General features: G+C 46.7%; 1 protein-coding gene across 6 annotated transcripts in view; it reads right to left on the minus strand.

Annotated features, from left to right (window-relative positions):
- The window catches only part of JADE3 (jade family PHD finger 3), a 66,883-nt gene extending 59,210 nt beyond the window's left edge, over positions 1-7,673 (minus strand). The window contains exon 1 of one of the 6 annotated variants that reach the window (XM_074814974.1): positions 7,567-7,673. The gene's annotated coding sequence lies outside the window, so the exon portion shown is untranslated. Of the gene's footprint in view, positions 1-5,627; positions 5,685-6,874; positions 7,236-7,356; positions 7,450-7,566 lie in introns of those variants that run through there. The other 5 variants (XM_074814973.1, XM_074814971.1, XM_074814975.1 and 2 more) reach the window with 5 other exon arrangements.
- Positions 7,674-8,275: the final 602 nt, after the last annotated feature.

The following is an 8,275-nucleotide window of genomic DNA, read 5'->3' on the forward strand; positions in this document are numbered from 1 at the left end:
CAGCTCTTAACCCATTCATACCTCAGAATTGGACTGTTTGAAATGCGGAAGTCAAGCATGTAGAAGCGAACGTGCGGAAAACAAATTTATTTCAATCATCTTAAAAAGAGAATGAAATGGCACCTGCAAAAGCTATTAGACCTCAGCAACTTAAATTGATGCATATCCCTGTTTGCTGTTACATGCAGAGGCTTCTCAAAATCTAGAACAAGTACACAGAAGACGCCAAACAAAGGATCTAAGACAGCATTTAAGCCAGATTAATCCATGTAATGGGAGTCACGGGGCTCTGACTGACACTGAGCTGATTGTCAGGAGTGCCAGCTTTCTAATAACTTACATCCCACCTTCTGAAGTTTTATGGCATTTACAGAGGAAGAAAAATGAAAACACCACACGTCATATCCAGCAAAAAACCATATATATTCAGTTTTAAGCAACAGAAGACAGAATACATGAGGTACTGATACATAAAGAAATTTTTAACCACCTCTGCCTTCATTGAGCTCAGACCAGAGTCTTTATATTTGACAACAGTTGTTAACACAGCTATTTCACCTCTGTATAGGCATATAGATCCAGTAAGAGCAAGTCAGATCTCCATCAAAATTGCAGAAGCATACATGTAAGTAGCCTACTAGTTACTGACAAAGTCTCATTCAATTGCCACTGTAAGTAAACTCTTTGTGTGCTAGCTGTATAAAAATGTGTTTTGATCAAAAATATGCTTACTACCAACTTCAACATACTTAAAACATCTGAAAAATACCTGAAAAAAGAAAGGCTTTTGAAATTTTCACAAAATGCCACTGGGAAACTACAGTATGAATCTTAAAAAATACAAAACCAACAAAAAACAAAACAAAACCACCTAAATTGATGGATATCAGTTGCAAAGAGCACACAAAACCATCTTGCATTATTTCTATTTATATAAAAATCTGGAATTATTTCATCCCACTGTTTTTTTTTAAATCTTTTCATTTTCTTTTTTTGCCCAAAAAAGTAAAGAAGCACTAACCAAAGAAAGTGCAGAAAATTAATTTCTGCGATGCGGACAAAATGTTTTGCAAAAATAATTTCCATAGAAGAATCAATATCATTAAGCAGGAGTGAATTTTACTTCCTATGTATGCCAACAGCCGTAAGAGTATTGTTGCTCTTAAACAAGCACTTTGTATGAAGATCAACCTTTTGGTTCCTCCCTCACTCTTCGCACATTCTGTTGCAGAGCTGCAAGTTCAAATTTGTCAGGCAAAATGCTTCACTTACTTCTTAAGATCGCTCATTTCATGCTACGCTGGAAATGATTATGTTGTTAACATAAGGAAGACTGCAACTTCATTATCAGGTTTAAGTATCTGCCTTTCAGTTGCTTAAATGACAGTCAATTTGATTTTTGTAAAAGAACACAACTGCTCTCGAATTAAGCTGAAGTTGAAGAGTTGCTACAACTCCACCAAACAAGGTTAATGCTATCAAAGCGTAGCAATGCTGATGACCGGTAACCTTTCCCTCGTCAAACCACCGGTCAGCGGTTCTTGAAAAAACATAAAAAACTATTTTCTGTGCTTGAATGAGCATTTCTTCTCCTTCCTATCAAACAAGGTTTAACAAGGTTTACACTGCACTGCGGAGTAATCACCTGTTATCACTATTTCAGTCAGTCATCTACTGGGAAAAGAGCCTATCTGCATGAAAGCAGGAACAGGAGCATGGTTTGTTATTCCTTTTCCTTTGCAAGTACTCATAACAGTGGGAGAGGTATTACTCCTACCTCTCCTTCTGCTGAGGCTCCTCCTCACCAGATAATTGCTGAGCCTACCATTTTCTTGTGTGCCTCTAACTCGCTCGCATACTGCATATTCTAGCTCCATAAGGTTTTTGGGGATTTTTTTCTTCATTAAAGCCAAAACCTGGGTGGGACATGGCACTATTTCAAACTATGAGTCCTCTACAGCCACTTTGATATCAAAACCTGCAAATTAACACTGGAAGAATATTAAAGTAATACAAGCAGTTAAAAGCAGAACAATAAAGAATTAAAAACCACAAGTAATCCCACTAGGGACATTTTTTCCCCTCCCTTGACAGGATACACATCTCTCCTATACATTTTTGTATCCAGCGGTTCAAGATGTAGGATTTTCTATACGGCAGCAGAAAGAAAATACTGCCATTTTATTCTGCTATACTTGATAGGTAGGAAAGATTTAAATATTTGTGCGTTAAAAATAATAATTTTCTCAATATCTTCACACTCTTTAAAGCAAGCATTATTTAAAAGTTGTCTGGTCTGTTAAACCAATGCTCACATTTCTGAAGTGGTATGAATGAAAGCTCAGAGTTTAGTTATGATTTTCAAGTGCTCGTGAACACCCATGTGACTGCATCAACCTAGCAGTGTTATCAACCTAACACCCAAACTGCATCAATCTAACAACCAAAATATCTTTAGGAGAAAAACTTTTGTCTAACATTTGTAGCAGAAACGGCATTTATTTGCATACTTAAAGAATTTCAGTCATCCAGTATTATATGATAACCTATGTACCACAATTAAAAGCTATTTAGCACACAGGCATGTCCTATGCAGAAGTCTTCCTCCCACTACTTGATCATCTACCCAACAGCATATTCCAAAACAAGAACTACCTGTAAATTTAAAACACAGCTTGGAAAACACATCATAACAGAGTCACACAGAATTAACTATTTGCAATAAACGCTCCTGGTCAGTTGTTTCAGCTCGCACAGCCGAAAGCGAGGTACCACCCCTTCCTCTGGAGCATCCCAGTGTCTACTCACCCACTGCACAGTGCAAACCCTTGGAAGCTGCTGGACTTGCTGTGCATCAAACCACTCACACTAGAATGAAACTGCTCTCTAGGACACGACCAAGAGCCTGAGCAAAGGCAACCACAGAGTCAGGAGCTTTTTGCAGATATGACAGGCCCTCAGAAAACATTCAAGCAAGAATTTTTTTTTTTTTGGGGGGGGGGAAGGAAAAAGAAAAGGGCAGGGCGGAAAGCCCTGGACAGTAGATTAACAAAGTAATACGTAATTCCCTCAAGACTGTGTGACAAGCATATTCATTTTAGCAACCAGTCAGGTATGTGTATGAACCTGTTTTTTAACATCTCCCTACAGCTCTATTAAAACACAAGGAGGCATTAACGACATGATATGTTATGTTCAGCATTCAATTCAATAAGCAAGAAACACAGCTCTGTAATCTAATGCTGTAACAGGTGTACTTTAAAGAAGGAAAGCACTCTAAAGTTTTCAAAGTTTAACAAGCTAAGGCAAGCATCCCAGCATTTAATCCAGGAGAAAGTTATAACAAATAGCATCAGCAGTCACAAGCCTATCCTCCCACCTTCTCGTGCTCCTCTGAACAGGGCGACTTAACAAATGCCAGTGGAGCCTCCGCAGCCATGCTCACAGCTCAGGGTCTCTTCCACTTTTTTAAATCCAAGTAAAGCTTGTATTATAGCTCTACAAATGCAGGAGCTTTCGTTAGGCCCAAGATCACACGTCCCAGACTGCTCTAATCCCCAAATTCTTGGTCTCCTACACACTGAAATAAGATCTGAAATGTTGGAAAAGTTCAGATGCCATCTAGAGAAGGGTTGCTTGGAAGTAAATAAATATGAAAGAGTGAACAACCCAGGGAAACAGGGAGGTGGTTAGTAATTGCACAGACATCTCTCCACAGAAGTCAACACCCAGGCTGTCACGTTACACTTCTAGAACTTCTTTGCCAGATACCATCTTATAGCTGAAACAAGCTGAAGCATCAATAAAAATAGTATCTATGAAAACAATTTTTAGGGGTTCTGAACATCAGATGTGCAGTTTTAGCTAGAAGATAGTATAAAGAAAAGTAATTTTAAAGTGACAGTGTAATTGATCATTTAACATGGATAAATATAAAAGAAATCACCTCTCCCACTCTTTTTATTTTAAATAGCAGCATTAAGCTAAAATCAGCTGTGTGCTAAAATGCAACATTTCATATAGTTATCTCACTTTTCAGAGGTGCCATCAAGCCCTACAGATCTCCGGCATCTCCCACTCCCACCTGACCCAGCCTCCGCCAGGGCCCTGACATAACATTTTATACATCAGCTCTTCAAGATGCAAATAGCATCTGTTGGCTTCCATTACATAAATATGCCCGATAAGAGCTATTATTAACTTGTTAGTTTCCATTTTAAGTAAAGTATGTCAAAATTGCATTTATGTCTCCAATTACATGAAGCCTCAAGTGTTGTAAGCACTTCAAATCTTCAGAAAAGAGAAATGCCACACGATTTCAGAGGAAGGGTTCCCCTCTCCAGAAATGTGAAAGCTCCCGAGTCCCCTTAGCTGTAGCTCCTGCAAAAATTGTGGGAGTGAGGAGAGATTAAGCTGGCACGATCAAACAGCAAGTTTTGACTAAGTCCATTTCTGTTTATAAAGCAAGAAGTCACCAACGAAAAGCAACAAACAGCAAGTTTTTGGTTATAAAACGCATCGAAAAAATGATACCCATGCTTAACAAAATATTAACTTTAAAATTTCAGTTGAATACAACATTCTGTGTTATTAAATTGCCCTGCATTTTCTGAGGAGTAGGCACAATGCTACACTAACAAACCTATTCAGGTAAGAGCCCCCAAAACCATATATCAATTTCTAAAGGAGACTTCTAGGGACTAAAGGAAAAAGACACACCATGGAAACAGGGCTTTATACAACACTTTCATCCATGGATCATAAAAGACAAAAATGGGTGCACTACAAAAATGGGAGCATGTTCCTACCCCAGATACATCCCAGGTCTCACCTAGCTAACCAAAAATGTATAGACACCATGCCATCCTACTCATCCTCTGGGGCATGATGGTCAGAAATTAATTTCAAAGATTGAAATAGACTACCTAAGAAGACCATGGGGAGCACAGTAGGGGTATCAATTTCAAACTCAACCTCAAGGCAGATTGTACACTTCTCACCAGCAGGTCTAACAAATCCAGCCATTTTCACCATGGCCCTGGACACCTGCTGTCACGCCAGCCAAGAGTTCAGGTCACCAGTCAAGACACCCCACAGGCCAGCTGCAGCAAGATCTTTGGGATAAATGCTTTACAGCACTCAGCATGTTGTAGCTACTACAGTGACCACATGCATGTGTGTCTGCCTGCCTGTACATATATAAAGTTGTACAGGTAAAAATAATACTCAATTATAGCCAAGCAGCCTTTGTAAATTCTCCTCCATAAGCAAACCACCCAGCTCTATGAAAACTACATGTATTTTAAAAACCAAAGCAAAAAGCCCACAACAATCTTGCGTATCCCAGTAAATCCCAGATACAAACTTCCCGATTTTCTGCCACAGGAAGTACACAGACCCACAGAGAAGGAAAAAGCTGGGTTTATTCTAAAGCTACACTGAGATCCTCTAGCCCAGGCTTTTACATTTGCAGTGGATTATCATTATTTTAACGAGATCCCAAATGAACATGCATCCCTGCCAATAAATGCCACTGCATATGTTCCTGCTTCAGCTCTATAGCAAATCTTTGCGGGTACCTGCTACACGTACATAACACAAATAAAAAAACAAACAAACCAACCCACACAGTTCCGCTGACTGACCCAACTTGGGAATCTTTTCTGCTGGGGGAGGGAGGGAAGCCTGTTCTGTAGAAGGAAAGTAGAAAGAGGAAACATCAAATGAAGGACAGGTAATAGAAACAGCTCTCATTATTTTGATTACTTTTACTGCATTTAAAGCCCAACTTTTGCAGAAGAGGGCTTCCTTCTGCTCTTCTCTGGCAGTAAAAACAGAGCATGTCAGGTCTAGTCTGGGAAGAGGTCAGAAGTTCAGTTTAAAAAAAAAAACAAAACCAACAAAACTTTGGATCCTAAAAGCACTAATTTTAATTTGAAAAGGCACTTTCTTAACTAAAGCAACTTCAAATTGCATTTTCTCATGCATTTTCTCCCTTCCATAAGAGCAGGTGAAGGCTTTTCTGACATCCTGCTAAGGAACTCTGTGGCAGGCTTGAAAGGTATGCTAACGTGCCTTCATCCAGGTCACCCTTTCCTCTCTAAACCCATCCGGCTCTCGAATTTTCAGGTTAGCTCTAACCATCGCTAAGATACGGTTTCGCTTCATAGAGATGAGCAGGTGTGCTCGAGATGCTCTACAGAACAGCCCACAACAAGCACCAACATGACGTAAAAAGTTGGCTGCAGATAAAACATTTCTCACGCATCAAGACAAAATACAGTTCTCTACATCTTTCAGTTTTAGTGCAAAGGCTCTTTTGCATTAACAGACAGACACAACAGCTTTCAAGTTTGTAGTGTATTTTAATCACAGGATTTCTAATCAAGACTGGATGCCATCTCCAGCATCCCCTTCTTCTTAACGTGAAAAAACATACAGCTTTAAAGTACAGTGCTAATTTAACGATATTTTAATTAAAGTACATAGCAACTCATTATAACAATTTGTGAGCAATAGCTGAACTCCAAATAACTATAAATGCTCTTCATAAAATAACTGTAGTTAAAAAACAGGAAAAAGCAGCATTTATACTTCCCATTAAGGTGTATTTTAAGGTGCGCTGTGCCCAGCGCTCCCATCAATCATCACAGAATTATCTGCAAGTGCTACTTTTGCTACATCCCCGGCCGCTGATCACACCGGTCGCCGTACGTCCCTGAAACGAATCGGTGCCTTTGCAGAAAGAGGAGCGACATTAAGCGAACACGGTGCGAGGGAGGAAGGTTTGGAGAACCCAAGCCAGGACCTCCCCGTCCCTGCCCCCGCTGGCACCGGGCCGCTCTCCCCCACCGCTGCCCGGGATAAAACTTACCTTGGTGGCACGGCGGGAGGGCTGCGCTAGCGCTTCATTGTCAAACTCAGTTCTAGCAAGTTCCTCGACATGCTGGCGGAGCGGTGCTCGGCAGCGGACAAGCGCCCGGCTGTCTGTCTGCCCGGCTGTGTGTCTGTCTGTCCGCCCGCCCGCCACGCCCAGCCGCGCTCCGCAGGGCCCCGCCGGCTCGGGGACCGGCGGGTCGCCGCCTCTCCGGGCTGCGGCGAACAAAAGGGCGCTTCGCCGGGGGCCGCCGCCGCCGCCCAGCCCCTGCCGCCCCCCGCGGGCACAGCCCGGCGAGCGCGGGGGCGGAGCGGCGGCCCGACTCCAGCGGGGCTCCGCAACTTTTCCCTCCGGACGCGGCCGGGGCCGCAGCGCCCACGCCGGACGGGGGGAACGCTGCCCGCCCGGCACGACACGGCCCGACCCGGCCGCCGCCACCCCCGGCCCTGCTCCGCGCCCCCCCCCGGCGCCCCACGTACCCGCAGGAGCCGCCGCCTCCCCCCGCTCGCCGATGCTTCCTCCTCCTCCTCCTCCTCCTCCTGCCCGGCCTTGGCGCCAAACGCCGCCGCCGCCTCCCGCCCGTCGCAGGCCCGGCGCCTCCCCCGCTCACAGGCCCGGCGCGGCGGCCCCGGCGGCCCGGCGCCCGCCCCCCGCCCCGCCTCCATGCGGGCAGCCCGGGCCGCGCTCACCTCCCGCCGCCGGCGCGGCGCGGCACGGCCCGGCACGGCCCGGCGCGCCGCCGCCTCCTCCGCCGCCGCCTCCTCCTCCCCTGCTCGCCGGCGTGGGCGGCCGCGGCCGTCAGGGCTGGCGCTCCCGCCGCGGCGGCGGCTGCTGCTCCTGCGGCGGCTGCTGGTGCCGTCCCGCGCCGGCGCGCATCGCCTCCGCCCGCCCGCCCGGGCCCGTGGCCGGCGGCGGCTCCCGCCCTGCGTGCCGGCTGCTCGGCGCGCCCGCAGTCAGGCCCAGGCCCCCCGCCCGCCCCACTCCTCCTCCTCCGGCGGCGGCGGCCGCACAAGAGCCCTATTGTATTATTGACACTGCTGGGCTCCAGGCCCCGCCTCTTCCCCTTCCCTTCCCTCCCTGCCCGGGCCGGGCCTTCCTGCCAGCTGCGCCGGCAGAGCCGGCCCCCGCCCCGGGGAGAGGGCGGGAAGCGGCCCGAGGGGAAGGCCTCGGCCTCAGCCCCGGTCCCAGCCCCGCCGGCGGGCGTCAGGGCTGAGGGGAGCCAACCCCGCCCGGGACCGGGCGAGAGGCGGCCCCCGCCGCCCTCAGGTGTAACTTCTCCCGTCGAGGTGCCCGGCGCAGGTGACGAGCAACGGGCAGCGCCTGGCCCGTGTCGCCGCTGCCGCCGGCTGCCGAGACCCGGCCTTGGGCTGGGCGACCGGCGGCGGGGGCAGAGGTAGC

This window comes from Strix aluco, chromosome 2, assembly GCF_031877795.1.
Source record: "Strix aluco isolate bStrAlu1 chromosome 2, bStrAlu1.hap1, whole genome shotgun sequence".
In the NCBI taxonomy this organism is placed as follows: domain Eukaryota; kingdom Metazoa; phylum Chordata; class Aves; order Strigiformes; family Strigidae; genus Strix; species Strix aluco.